Below are 15,157 nucleotides of genomic sequence, written 5' to 3'. Positions count from 1 at the left end.
TTAAATTTAATAGCATATATATGTACCATAACAAAAGATTATCAAGTTTACCAGGAACAGGGCCATGGCCTTGGACAACACCTGATGGGCCTGTAAAAAGTTGAGGGTGAGGTACTGTAAGTACCACTGCATGTTGCAGCATAACAAAGTAATACATGCATGTATCTCACTTGTACAGTAGCTACTGTGCTACCTTATGTACTGGTGACATTTTGTGTATGAGTGTACAACTGAGCTTAAACCCCACCCCTAAAGCAGATAGACCTGACAACCACATAAAAGCCTGTACAGCCTGATACAATGACTGCTACAGTATTACAATGGTGATCACAGTAAGCTTATCTGCATGCTCCTCTGCTGTAGACACTGTGGGACCCACGTCTATTATGTATGGTGTGATGGATGCCTGGGAGCTGTCATGTTTTCTTAGGTTCACCAGTAATTCCTCAGTGGCCAAGAGTGGTTGTTGTGCTGCAGGCCCTCCACCGGTGACAGGAAGATCCCTGGCTACATCAGCTGCCCTTCATCATGCATGTTTGTTGCATGGTGTTGACCCTGCTCATATGTCCTGTTCTGGTGGCCACTGGCATTCACATCGCAGACAAGGTCTGCTCACAATGCAGCCCACTGTTCCCTATTATGCCTCCCCCTGGATAGCAGGATGTGATGATGCTGTCTTAGTTCTTCAAGTATTATTTCATTTTCCGCATCTGAGAAGGGGGCATGGCATCTGAGGTACATTATTCCTGAAAGACAATACACAATAAGATATGTGGATGTCCACTATGTATAGAAATAGCAAGGACAAAATGGCCAGCACTACCCAACAGTGTGATAACAAACTACAAGTGTGAATACAACTGAGATAGTATCAATACTGAGGTATTTCTCTGTGTGCCATGAGAGATTCTGCTGTATGATCATACACCCAACACTCCAGTCTACTGTGGTGTGTCCCGTAAGGCCAACCACCCAATGATATGTCATAAGACCAGTGCCAGACAAATAGCAGTGTGCTATTACAACCACAATAAAGAGACAGTCCAACAACACCAGTGTGTCACAATGACAAAAAAACAATGCAACCTTGAAGTACTGTACGTCCCCTGCAGGTGTAAGACAGCAGGATATCAATGGCATGTCATTACCACAAGTCTAAGACAGGTTTACTGCTATAATCCCTATTCCACATACCTCCATCCTCCCATCTGCATCCTGTTATACACAAAAACAGTTACATACCTGATGCAGTACTCCTCTGTTAAAATGTGCTACTAGTAATGTTTTTCAAAGGTCTGCTCTGTGTGAGGAAAGTCTCATACAGAATGTTTCCCCATAGCCAGCTGCTTGCATTTTAACATGCTTCTCATTAGCAGGTAATTGCCTCTATACCAATCTGTGGCTCTGATATGCTAACTGCAGCAAAAACAGCTGAATTACACTATCATTAGTCAATGACATGCTACCACTGTGCAATATATAAGGCCTTCATGTAGACCAGGGACCCTTTCTTAGCTGTTGAGATGGACATTACTGAGGTGAAGAGACTACATTATTGCAGAGGGTAGGTCTGTATCAGAAACCTTTACATGGAGCTGTGTGTACCACAGGCTGGAGCTGCTGCTGCAGGTAATAAACATAGGCACAGTGTGATCACTCTGGAGGACAACAAGCTGTAGGTGTATCTGTGTCAGCTGTGTCAGTCTTGTTGTAGAGGCAGTGCCAGGATGAGAGTACCCTTTACAATCCAGTTAAGGCATGTGTTTAAGGTACATATGTTAGGCAACTGTGTCAATAACAGAGTACTAGGTGACATATAGTAATGCTATATGGATATATGAAATGTGTCTCTACCTGCAGACCTGTGACTTCCAGCACTGAAAAGCAGTTATTTAATTTGCAATGCTTTCTGTGGAAAAAGAGTGCATGAGTCATACATTAATTGCTGTCTTCACAATAATGTAATTGAAATGCAACACAACACCTGATTTGTACCCAGGACTGTGTGTGGCAAAATGTCCTGTACATACCTCTCAACCTCTTAGAGCAATAAATCTGGATAAAACCATACATAAAAGTGGGGAAAAAGGCCCCAAAATAGGAACAAGTTCTAAATATTGCTCTTATAAACATGCAAATCCTGTTATTCTATTAACTTTCTATTAGCATGATTTTTCTGAAGGGTACGAAGTCTGAAACTCAAATGTGTATCATTATATTCTAACTTCAGTCTTTAATGAGTTCCCACTAATTTGCCAAAAAAACACAATTTTATGAAAAATGGACCAAAAATATGTGGCAGAAATCTGGACATTCTGTGAAAATCTGTGCAGTTCAGCGGTATGGTGCTGTATACAAGGCATTTAACAGACTGAGCTCCTGAGTCACTGCTACAGCAGGTGTATTTGAAAGATATATGTGCACACATACAGGCTGTGACAAACATTTACTACTTCCATCAGTATCTGCATGGCTTTATATGGATGCATTTTTGCACCAGAGTCCCAGTTCAACATGTATTTTGCCATTAATCCCTTAGCAGGTGACTTTCTACATGTTGCTGATAAAAGGACACATTTACCTGCTATCACAAGCCTCAGTTACATCCATTATCTTGTCTTTGGCTGTCTAGTGGTGTACTATTGCACCAGAGTCCAAGGTACACTCCTATTTTTTCAATTACTTTTTATTCCAGTATGCGCAGTAAGGCACAGCTCGCAGTTCCACTGAAACACGCCTAATGACTGTAACTGGCAATTAGTATGTTTTGTTTAACCACCTGTTTTAATTAAGAGTTGCATGGCGTGGTGGGTTAATACAGCCTGCTGCAGGTGTGATGGTCTTGGGTTGGAAATATGGCAGAGGTGTTTATTTTGTACATGTGTCTTACAATGTTATAAATACATGTAGTCATTATAGCTTTATTTAGCTGAGCTTAGCGAAGCTGCACTAAAAAAAGAAAAAAAGAAAAAAGGGAGATAGGAAAGTGGTGCAACTGGGGCAAGCAGGGGAAAACATAGTGAAAGGCAGGGAGAGTTGTGCAGGAAGGGTGTAGGAAAGAACCATAGGTATCCATTTCTTGTACAGCAACAACTCTGCACTTTAACAAAATTTGTAGATGAATTTTGACTCTCAAATCCCAGAGAGTGGGGTGAGGACAACATAACTGCATTATCAACACAAATGGACCAAATTACATATGTCCAATGGACATGTGTGCAAAATGGAGAGCTATATATGGGATGAAGTTTTTTTTATTTTGGGACAGGTGCCCATTTTTTTAAGGGAATGCTGAGGAAGGGAAATAGGTACATGTGGGGGAGGGAGGTTGTGTAGGTGAGGATGCATTTTCAAACAGAGAAGACAGACAAGACAGCATACAGGGGTGGTGTGTGACACATGAGGGGGGTGAACACCTTGGATAGGGAGGGTGTCGTGGAATTAAAGTCCCATGTGCCTCCACATGGCAGCAGCATGACTTACATCCCCCCATGGGACTGTCAGCACTGCTCCTTCACTGCCCCATCGGTGGTAGTCCTAAAGGCTGGGCACCGGGGTGATGCCTCCCTTCCAAATTGGCCAGCATGCCCTCAATCCAGTGCAGGCAGTGGTCATAGACACAGTGGACTATCCTGCAAACCAAGACTGGCAGCTCAGTCTGGTTGACAACTCCCCCTCTGCCACTGCTCCCAGAGGGGGGGGCACTACCCAATGTTGCAGGTTTTGCAGGGGCAGCAGAGGGGGAACCACCAGTCTGGGTCCCAGACATGCTGGAACCCAGTGCCATGGCTGGTTGAGGCAAGGTAGGGTGATCAGCTGGAAATGGTCTATCTTGACATGCTGTGGCAATTGAGATATAGCAATAAGTTCAGGTTAGTTATGAACAAATCCTTGTTAATATTAACAGCATGGAACATCATTTTAATTAACCCAGATACATAGCAATGTATATTATGTATGACATAACATGAAATAACAGAACAGTCAGTATGTTAACAGCATGCTAGTAAGAGTTACAGCATAAGGCCAACAAAATAGGTAATTCAACAAGATATGTTAATATGAAAGCATAATAACACATAACAATAATAAACTGCATAAGGCCAACAAAATGATTAATTTGGCAACATATGTCAATATGAAAGCATAATAACACATAATAATAAACCACATTTCTCAAAATATAATTATTTTAACAAAATATGTTAATAGTAAACCATAATAATGCATAATACTATTAAATGCATGCAGATAAGGGGTGGGGAGAGACAGAAAAACAGTCCATTAGTGACATTTCAGATTATATGCCAGAAAACAGTGGTAGTATTAACTCTATAAGTGTGTATGGTCAGTTTTGTGTACAATGACTACAAGTCTCCTATGGGTGATGTAACACGTACATACCTCTCAAGCTGTTTAATAGGACAGTATGGGACAAGCAATGACAAAAGTAGGTACACAACTAGACAGAACACATGCACATCATGTGGACTCGTATAACTACCAAGGTGTTCTGTAAGCAGATTTGATAATACTTTGCATTCCGGGTATTCATTTCTGTGGTAATCCTATGACAGACTGATTATGCAATATTAATTACAGTATGAGAAATCATGACACTTGAGAGGCATGTTTATGTACAGTTCATAAACTAGACAGCCATCATGCCTTAGTTGCCAGGCATGGGAATATAACACAATAGCTGTGAATGCAGGGGACATCTGCAAATAATGTAATAATTGACTACAGCAACTTAGTACAGACATGCAAGGAATACAGCCATACTGGAAGTAGACAGATTTATTAATGAATCAACAATGCTGGTGAACACGTTATTCTTATTGATTTTAAAACTCTGTGAAATCTAAACATAATATGTGTTCATAAGATGGGCTACCCCACTCATTTACCTTTTGTTCATGGGGAGAGAGAAAATATGAGCATTACATTACTGATAGTGTGCTGGAGATAACCTTGAACCATACTATGAGCGCAGCAGTACAAGTTACAGGACATTCTTTTTGCATTCTAGAACTATTACAGTGTTATAATTGACTGCAGTGACAGTAGAACACACATGCATGGAATGAAATCGTACTGCATATATTAAAGCAGCTTTATTTTACTATCTGCAATGCTGGTGAACATTTTGTATTATTATTGCTTTAAAATATCTGTGAAGTACACACACAATATCTGCCCAAGGAGTGGGCTAACTCACCTATATAACTTTATTACCTGAGGTAGGAGGAATAGAGAGCATTATATGACCGATATTGGCCTGGAGACAGCCTTGGACAGTAGTATGAGTTAAGTAATACAGTGTGCATGCCATTACTTTTGCATTCTACAGCTATTACAGTGTTATAATTGACTGCAGTAACCTTACCATAGACAAGTAATGCATACAGCTCTACTGCCATTGTTATGACAAAATCATGCTGAACACCATTTTGCTTACTATTAATGGTACTGGACATGCATGAACAGGCGTTCCTTCGTTGAAGGTTGTGCATTAGGCCCAGCAAGCCAGCATGTAAAACTCTACTGCCAATCATTAGCGGACTGGAGTTCCGCTGTGGTGACCCCTAACTGGGAAAAGCTGAAAGACACAAACAAACATACTTTATTACAGTAAATGCTTTCATCTTTCTTGTTTATTGAACTACAGTTAGCGTGCTTACCATGCTCATGGCACAACCACCTGGCCAGGCACCCAGCATGGGACTCGACATTGTGAGCCCTCTCAGCTGCAGCTGTTAGGAGAGAAGCACGCCATTATGCATACCAGTATTGCAGACATTCAGCTTGCATATTGGTAAAACAGAGGAAAACTTACATATTTGTAGGGCATTCCCTGCTTTAGTCTCTTGGGCCCAGGTGTCCAAGGTTCCCATCTTTCTCCTTTTCAGGTCATCATAATGGTGATGACACTGGTCACCTATGTGGGGGATACCAGTAACACTGGTGAGTTCCCTGGACAAATGGTCCCAGGCCTCCGCCTTACACACTGAGCCATGGAATCCACCCTGCATCAGCCTGGGGTTATGGTTTTTAATCAGGAACCCAACCATGACCCTGGACTCCTGACTACCCCACCTCTGCACCCAAAAGTGCACACCTTTGCCAACACTGCCAGCCATACCAACAGTTGATTGAACTCCAATGAATGATGCAGAATTCCCACCTATTGGGCTTAATATAGGCTGTTTTCCTTCCCTTACATGTCATTGAGCAACATTAAAAAAAAAGTGCTGAGTCACTTAGCAGAGCGCAAACCAGCTAAGCGAAGCCAAGCAGCATGAAAACTTGCAGAAACATGGTTTTAGCGAGGCTTACCACAGTGCAAACATTGGTAGCCATTAGCATGTTTATGTTTAGCATGAATGAGCAGTGCTTAGCAAAATGCAGCATTGCCAAAATTCATAATAATTTGATGAAATTAAAGAAAAATAGTACATTCATTTACAGACATATTCTGCCTGCTACAGACTTGAACCCAGGACCTACTACACATAAGACTGCAACTCTATCCATGTAGCTAGTTGGATTTTATAAAAACTAGTATATCGTCACATGCTAAGTATTAGTATTGCTGAGCGTCATGCTGGGCCATGCAAACACACTTAAACATACTTAAATACACCTATAAATAAATAATTAATTACATCTGGTTTCTGTTTTTAGATGTCTTGCAGGTGTCGGCTATGTATGTATAACCTCTGCTTGACTCTGCTGCTTTCTGTGCAAATGGGAATTGAAAAAAAAAAAAGAAAAAAATTACATCCAGTTACTATTTTTAGATGTCTGGCGGGTGTCAGCTGTCTATATGTGAGCACAGCTTGGCATTGCTGTGCTCCACACCATGCCGCACAAACATAGGTTCATAGGTTCTTACTAGGCTATCTGCCCTAGGGCATTTATAAGCCTAGCCAGAGTGTGTTTGGCTTTCGCCACCCATTTTAAATTAATTTTGCTATGCCCTTTTTTGAGGTTAGTATACAGTGCCTCTGTCTAACAGTGACACAGAAGAGATACCCGGGGTAAACCTACGATCTCCCATCCACTCATCAAGATTCCTCTTGAAGAGAGTCAATGAGGGACTCTGCCTAACCTGGACTGGGATTTTATTCCAGAGTGAAGGGAGCCTCTAGGTTATGAATCTGTCCCTCCAGCATGTCCTATTTATTTCAGTGCTAAGGTTCAAGTCTCTCGAGCACATGGCTCGATGGGATTTGGATTTTCTGAGGTGCAGCATGTCCATTAATTCCAGGTTGGACATGGCTTTATACGTCAGACACAGATCGCCTCTGAGCAGGCGGTATGCCACTGAGTAGAGCTGGAGTTTCTTTAACCGGGCAGCATATGGCATCTGTTTAAGCCCTTTGATCCTCTTGGTGAGGTATTTTTGGGGTCTTTCCAGTTGCTGCAGGTGTCTGGTAAGGTACATCCCAAAAGGGGCATTGTACTCAATTATGGGCCTGATGAGGGATGAGTAAAGAGGCACGATGACCTCCCCTGATCTAGATGTGAATCCCTTCATGATTAGGTGGGCTATATAAAATGTTTTTCTAACCACTTTGGCCAAGTGGTTGTCAAATGAGAGATTGCTATCAACTTGGGTCTCCAGGTCCCTAATTACTTCTTCTGTACTTAATGGATTACCAGCTATGTGGTAATTTGTGGGTACTTTTTTTTTGCCAAAGGGGATGACTATACACTTTTTGGCATTTAGCTTGAGGCCATGGCTCTGGCACCAGTTGTCTGTTTCTATGAGGCCCTTTTGGAGGATGCTTGTGTCAGCTGGAGAGTCGATTATGGCGCCCAGTTTGCAGTCATCTGCAAACTTGGTCAGCCACAGTCCTTCCGTGTTGGCCTGTACCTCCGAGAAATATATATCGAACAAGAGAGGTGCCAGGACTGAGCCTTGTGGGAAGCCACTTGTAACTGGTTTGGAGTCTGACATGGCTCCAGCAATTCTAACCATGTGGGTTTTGTCCTTGAGCCAGTTTGCAACCCATCTAGTGACATAGGGGTTTATATTTAAGCTGGTGAGATTATCTATAATGCCCGAGTGGGGTATTGTATCGAAGGCTTTTGTGAGGTCCAGGTAGGCTGTGTGGACCACCTTCCCCTTGTCAATGGCCTTGGTGACTGTTTCAAAGAAGTCGACCAGGTTTAAGAGGCAGGATCTGCCCTTAACAAAGCCAAACTGGGTAGGACCCAGTGTCTGTAGGTCCCCAATATTTTTATTTATGAGGTCCATGATGATCCTTTCCATAGCTTTGCAGACCAAGCTAGTCAGGCTTATGGGGTGATAGTTTCCAGGATCTGTTGAGGCACCACCTTTGTGGAGAGGGACCACTGTTGCTGTATGCCACTCTTTGGGTGCATATCCTGTAGTAAGGCTGGGATTGAACAGTAGTTTTATGTTTGGGTTTAGCTCTTCTTGGAGTTTATGTAGGATGCAGCCCGGGACAACGTCTGGTCCCATTGATGCTGTGTTTTTTGCTTTGGAGAGGGCTGCTCTTACCTAAGCATCTGAGATGTCAGGGGGGCAGCACTCTGCTGGGATAGATATTTGCCCTTTTGGATAGGAGGGGGGGGGAGAAGTTTGCGCTGAACCTGTCAGCTAGCATGTTGGCAATGTCTGTGGGTTCGGTTTATTTTTTGTCATTTTGGACTAATTCTGAGCATATCTGGGAATTCCCACCCAGGTTACTAACATAACTAAAGAAAGCCTTGTGATTATCCTTAGTGTCCTGTGCAATTTTTCTCTTGAAGCTGGCCTTAGACGATTTTATGAGTGCCCGTAGTTTTTTGCTAATACTGATCAGAGATGCCTTCCCTTTTTGGGATTTTGCTCTATCATGTTGTAGCTTCCTCCTTCTGTTGTATAGTTTGTTTATGGCTGGGGTCCACCAGACAGGACGTCTGCCTTTGGAGGATTGGGTCTTGGTTTTATTTGGGATTGCATGATCCATGCATTCCTGAAGGTGTTCATAGAATGCGTTTATAAAGGATTCTGTGGTCTGGGCCGTATTTTCCACAGGCCCGGGGGCTTTGAAGGATTCCACCTCGGTTTTGAGGAGTGTGAAATTTGCTTTAGAGAAGTTTTTCACTGTGGTTTTCTGGGCAGGGGGTGAGGTTGGGATGTGAATATCCAGTGAGATTAGTTTATGGTCTGATCTTACCAGTGAGGGATACTCTTCTGGTCTGGAGCATAAAGTCCCCATGTTGGTTATGATCAAGTCCAGTATGTTTTTCCCTCTTGTGGGAGTGGTAACAAGTTGTTAAATAGCATTTGAGTTTATAAATTCTAGGAACCTTTGGGCTAGGGTGTTGGAGCTAGAGTAATGCTCCCAGTCTATGTTTGGGTAGTTGAAGTCGCCCAATATAATGGTGTTTGGAGAGACCTTCATATTTTCCAGTGTTCTCAGGAAGGCCAAGTGGGGTTCCTGGGTTTGGGAGGGTGGTCTGTAACAGGCTATAAACTGGAAGGCAGTTTTACCCACTGTTAGTTGCACATGGATAGTCTCTGATGCTTCATGCAGTGAAAAAAAACACATACATCATAAAAATGACATATTATACATTTGACACACTTCACAACATTACAACAGTGGCAGTGAGCATTACAGGGAACCTTACACTCATCTGCACCCATGGGTAGCTGCTACACCTCTCCCTACATTGATTTGATATCCCTGTTCTTCGGGTCTCCCTCGCAAGTGCACCATCATTAATATGCATGGTGTGCTGCTGAGGGGGAACCGTGGCCATGTACACAGAAACATTCCATGTAGGCTCTACACGGTGCCTACATGGATTTTATTAAATCCTGACTTATGTTTCTACATTATATTGCACTTCTATTTCAATGAGTAGAATTACTTGAAGAGCAATAGCTTTATATTTTAAACACTGCTAAGCCTTTGTCTTCTAGTTTAATTCACAGTTGTAACAGAACTATGTACTACTGCCAGGTATGAGCCTTTTTAGTCATGTATTACTATGTTTTCCATAAACAGTATTACTGGAAAATTTCTGCATAGTTTGGTGTCCTATATTCTTATAGAATTTCCATAGTGAAAGTATTGCTTTTTTGGTTCCAGAGTTTGTGCTTTAGGGTACTTATAGTGTTGATATTCCAGTTGTGCTGCTACAATTTTATATTCTGCTCATCATTTGCCTGCTTAAAGTTTCATTCTAGTGCCTTTTTTCCCTTTTTTCTTTGTGTCTGTCCCATCCATGCGACATTAAGCAAAGGTTTCTGAAAGAGCTCCAGTATTGTTTTTATTTGATTGGATTCCTCTCTAGCTAGCCTGCTATGTCCAGCACAGATGTATCCCTACCCAGGGTCACTGAAGCAAGACCTGGAGAGGTAAAGAAATCCGTAAATGGTGAGTAACAAGCTTTCCATCAAAATAGAAAGAGAACTATTTAAATTCTGCTTAAGTATTTAACGTCCTTTTACAGTGACCTGTGTGGTGATACACAGTGACATGTGTGGTGATACACAGTGACCTGTGTGGTGATACACAGTGAAATGTGTGGTGATACACAGTGACCTGTGTGATGATACACAGTGACATGTGTGGTGATACACAATGACATGTGTGGTGATACCTCTTTTTACTTTTCTGCTTTTTTCCATTTTTTAGCCAAAAAAAGTTATCTGTTTGCCTTTTTAGTTTGTTCTTGAACCTTAGTTTTGCACCTTAATTTGCATTTGTTGGAAGATTTCTGCATCATACTGCACTTCTATTTCCACAAGTATAATCAGTTGTAAATGCTATCTGCTTGCATTTTAAACCCTGCTGGCCTTAGTCTTGTAGTTACATTCACAATTGTGGCTGAACTGTGTACTTCTACCAGATTAGTGTCTAGTTTAGTCATTTTACAGCCTTTTTGCATATATAGTGTTACTGGTAAATGTCTGCATAGTTTGGTGCCTTAAAGGACAACCGCACCCTCAGACTCAAAAAACATATTTATTTCATCATGGTTTGGTGTTTCCTACATTTTAACAGCACTCTGGGACTATTTAGAGCTTTTTACATATTTTTATATGCAATTTCTGACTCTGACCACATGGGGGCTGGCATTTTGAAATAATTCAGACTGTTTACTCTGCCTCTAAGTATCCCAGAATGCATTGTTTGTCTCCAAAAAATTGCATCAGATCTGCCACATTTTCCTTTAAGCTGCTGTCACTTCATTGACTTAACAGGCATTCACTGCTGTCTTAAAGTCTCCTACTTTTGGTTAAAATGTCATCCTTTTTCAATGACTACTTCAAACACAAGCAGTGGAAATGCTACAGAACAGAACCGAAAAGTGCATTTCATTGCTTTTGTTTCTTAGAAATGCTAACTTGCTTTCTTTTGTGAAGGCTGAAATCTAGTTCTTCAAGGCATCTCCCCTCCCACTTCACAGCTACCTTCCCTAGCTGTCAAAGAGCTAAGGGTAATTTGACCCATTATCTGCATGTGATTGACAGCTCACAGCAGGTGGCCAGAGTAATGCACTGTTTTCTTGTCAGCCTTTCCCTCCTTACAGTGGGACACTTTTTTGTTGCAATCCTCATGTCAAATTTAGAACCAAGCTACACAGCACTGGGAATAATCACTGTTTTGCAAAGCATCAAACTCCCACTTATTTTTCCTTCCCGTTTGATTAAATAGCTAACAAATGACACACTATAAACATGAAATATTTTACAGACTTGCATGACAGCACCAACATGTTTTTTTAAGACATAATTTAAAAAATTATGGTATTGCTTACTATTTGTAATCTGATGTAGTGTTGTCGATTAATTGTGACAGACATCTGCTTCTTATGTAAAAACATGCAATTAATGTAAACGCATGGTTATTGCAAATTTATGTTCTTAGTTTTTGCAGCTGTTACTGTGCTTCTGCCTGTACTTTGTCACATATCGGTAGGGCAATGTAAAGCAATATGACAATACAAAAACAAAGTTTACAAAATTTAGAAATTACATCCAAAAATGAGACTCACCCACACTCACTCACTCACTCACCCACTCACCTCACCACACTCACCCACTCACTTCACCACACTCACTCACCACACTCAACTCATTCACTCACCACACTCACTCACACTCACTCACCACCCACCTCACTCACCACCCACCTCACTCACCACACTCACTCACCACGCTCACTCATGTTCACCCACACTCACTCAACACACTCACCGTCATCCACCACACCTCACTTACCCACATTCAGTCACCCACACTCACTCACCACCCTCACCACACTCACTCACCCACCACACCCACTCACCAACCACACTCACTCACCCACATTCAACTCACTCACCCACCCACACTCACTCACCACACTCACCCACCACACTTCACTCACTCACCCACATTCACTCACCCACACTCACTCACCACCCAACACACTCACCACACTCACTCACCACCCAACACACTCACCACACTCACTCACCCACCCACACTCACTCACCACCCTCACTCATTCACCAACATTCAACTCACACACCCACATTCAACTCACCCACCCACACTCAACCACTCGCTCACCCACACCAACTCGCTCACCCACACTCAACCGCTCACCCACACTCAACCGCTCACTCGCCACCCTCACTCACTCACCACCCTCACTCACCACCCACCTACACTCACTCACCACCCACCTACACTCGCTCACCCACCACACTCGCTCACCCACCACACTCACTCACCCCCCACACTCACCCCCCACACTCACTCAACTCACGCACTCACTCAACTAACGCAACACACTCACTCAACTCACACACCACACTCACTCAACTCACACACCACACTGACGCAACTCACACACCACACTCACTCAACTCACAAACCACACTCACTCAACTCACACACTCCCCCTTTCACACACATAACCACAAGTTTGTTTGGCAACACCAAGAATGACCCCAGGCTTTCGTCTGAGGAATGCATGAGTAATTATGTACTTTGGCTGTGCAGACATCAGAAACACATGCCTACACAGATCTTACACATCAAGCTGCTCCATTCAAATTGTACATGAAATGGACCCATTGAACAGTTTTCCACCTACAACATTATTAAAGTACTTTAATCCAACACTAGTGAGCCCTACTTTACACAGCCCAGTAAACCTGTCCACAGATTCAGCTTCTACAGCACAGTCCAATAAACTGTCTACTGTACATTAGTGTTAACACAGGAATTTCCAGTTCTTATCAGCATAACCACATACACAATCTTCCACCTTAGACCTTTCATGAAGGACGTTTTATTTTTAAACTTTCATCCTTCCCACTTTAGGGGTCTTACATAAATCCCAGCAAAAAGGAGACCTATAAACTGCAATCACCCTGATCCAAATCCATCCAAACATGGCTGCAAAACTAAAGGTGTTATGGTTTTGAGGGGAGGGTTAAGCAACCATGCCCACACCACCTGGGAACAATCAAATTCTTCCTGTCTTTATAACTACACAGTTCCACAACCACAGGAAAAAAAATACCCAGCAAAGGCACACCAGTACCTAATGGAATTAAGTGACAATTCAGCACTAAATCATTAATCACAAAACAGACTTTATCATTTCAGCATATGAAGAACATACCAGTATAGTGTATTTAAAGTTACATCTAACTACCAGATTGTGCTGGGACAGCTTTAGAGATAAAAGTGGTTTTGTAAAATTTAGCAGATACTGGCAGAGTGCCCTTTATCACACAAATGTGCACAGACTTGCCCTTATCACACAGATGCGCACACACTTGCCCCTTATCACACAGACACAAAGTTTGTTTGGCAACAGCTAAAATGATCCAAGGGCTTCTTCCTTCTGATAGCAGTCTTTTAACTATAGGTTCATAGGTTGGTACTAGGCTATCGGCCCTAGGGCTTATACAAGCCTAGCCATAACAATTCCCTGGCTATTACTTCCACACTATTTTCCACCCTGGACCCCTGTCTAGCAGGATGAGTGACGTGATCCCCGGGGTTAATTTCTTTCTCCCATCAAATCGTCAATGTTCCATTTGAAGAGGGCCAAAGAGGCGGTCTGCTTGACATGTATGGGCAAGTCTATTCCAGAGTCTGGGCAGAGTATCTGAATCAGGAACCTATCCCTCCAGCATTTGTTTATTGTGATGACAAGGTTTAGATCCCTGGAGCGTGTAGCTCTGAAGGATTGGGCTTTCTTTAAGTGTAGCATGTCCCAGAATGGGTACATGTTTTTTCCCAAAGGGGATAACTATACATTTCTTGGCACTGAGCTTGAACCCATGGCTCCGGCACCAAGCATCTGTTTCTGTAAGGCCCTTTTCTGGAGTATCCACAACATTTGGGGATTCAATAATGGCTCCCAGTTTGCAGTCATCTGGGAACTTTGTTAGCCAGAATCCCTTAGTGTTGGCCTGTACTTCAGAGAAGTAGATGCCAAACAAGAGCGGTCCCAGGACTGACCCCTGAGGTACTCTGACTTGTCGGAAGCTGGATTTGGAGTGGGCTACTTTTACAGTGTGGGTTCTGTCAGTAAGCCAGTTGGCAACCCATCGAGTGACGTAGGGATTAATGCCCAGCTTAGTAAGCATTCATACACACACACACACTTGCACCTTGCTTGCATTCACACACACACGCACACACTTGCCCTTTGCTTGCATTCACACACAAACACACACACACACACACACACACACACACACACACACACACACACACACACACACACACACACTTGCCCCTTGCTTGTAGTCACACACACACACACACTTGCCCCTTGCTTGTATTTACACACACACACACACACACACACACACACACACACACACACACACACACACACACACACACACACACACTTGCCCCTTGCTTGCCTTCACACACACACACACACACACACTTGCCCCTTGCTTGTAGTCACACACACACACTTGCCCCTTGCTTGTATTTACACACACAAACACACACACACACACACACACACACACACACACACACACACACACACACACACACACACACACACTTGCCCCTTGCTTACACACACACACACACACACACACACACACACACACACACACACACACACACACACACACACACACACACACACACTTGCCC

The sequence above is a fragment of the Protopterus annectens genome, chromosome 15.part0, assembly GCF_019279795.1.
Source record: "Protopterus annectens isolate FY-2018-M chromosome 15.part0, PAN1.0, whole genome shotgun sequence".
Taxonomy (NCBI): domain Eukaryota; kingdom Metazoa; phylum Chordata; order Ceratodontiformes; family Protopteridae; genus Protopterus; species Protopterus annectens.
This window is presented reverse-complemented; position numbering follows the sequence as displayed.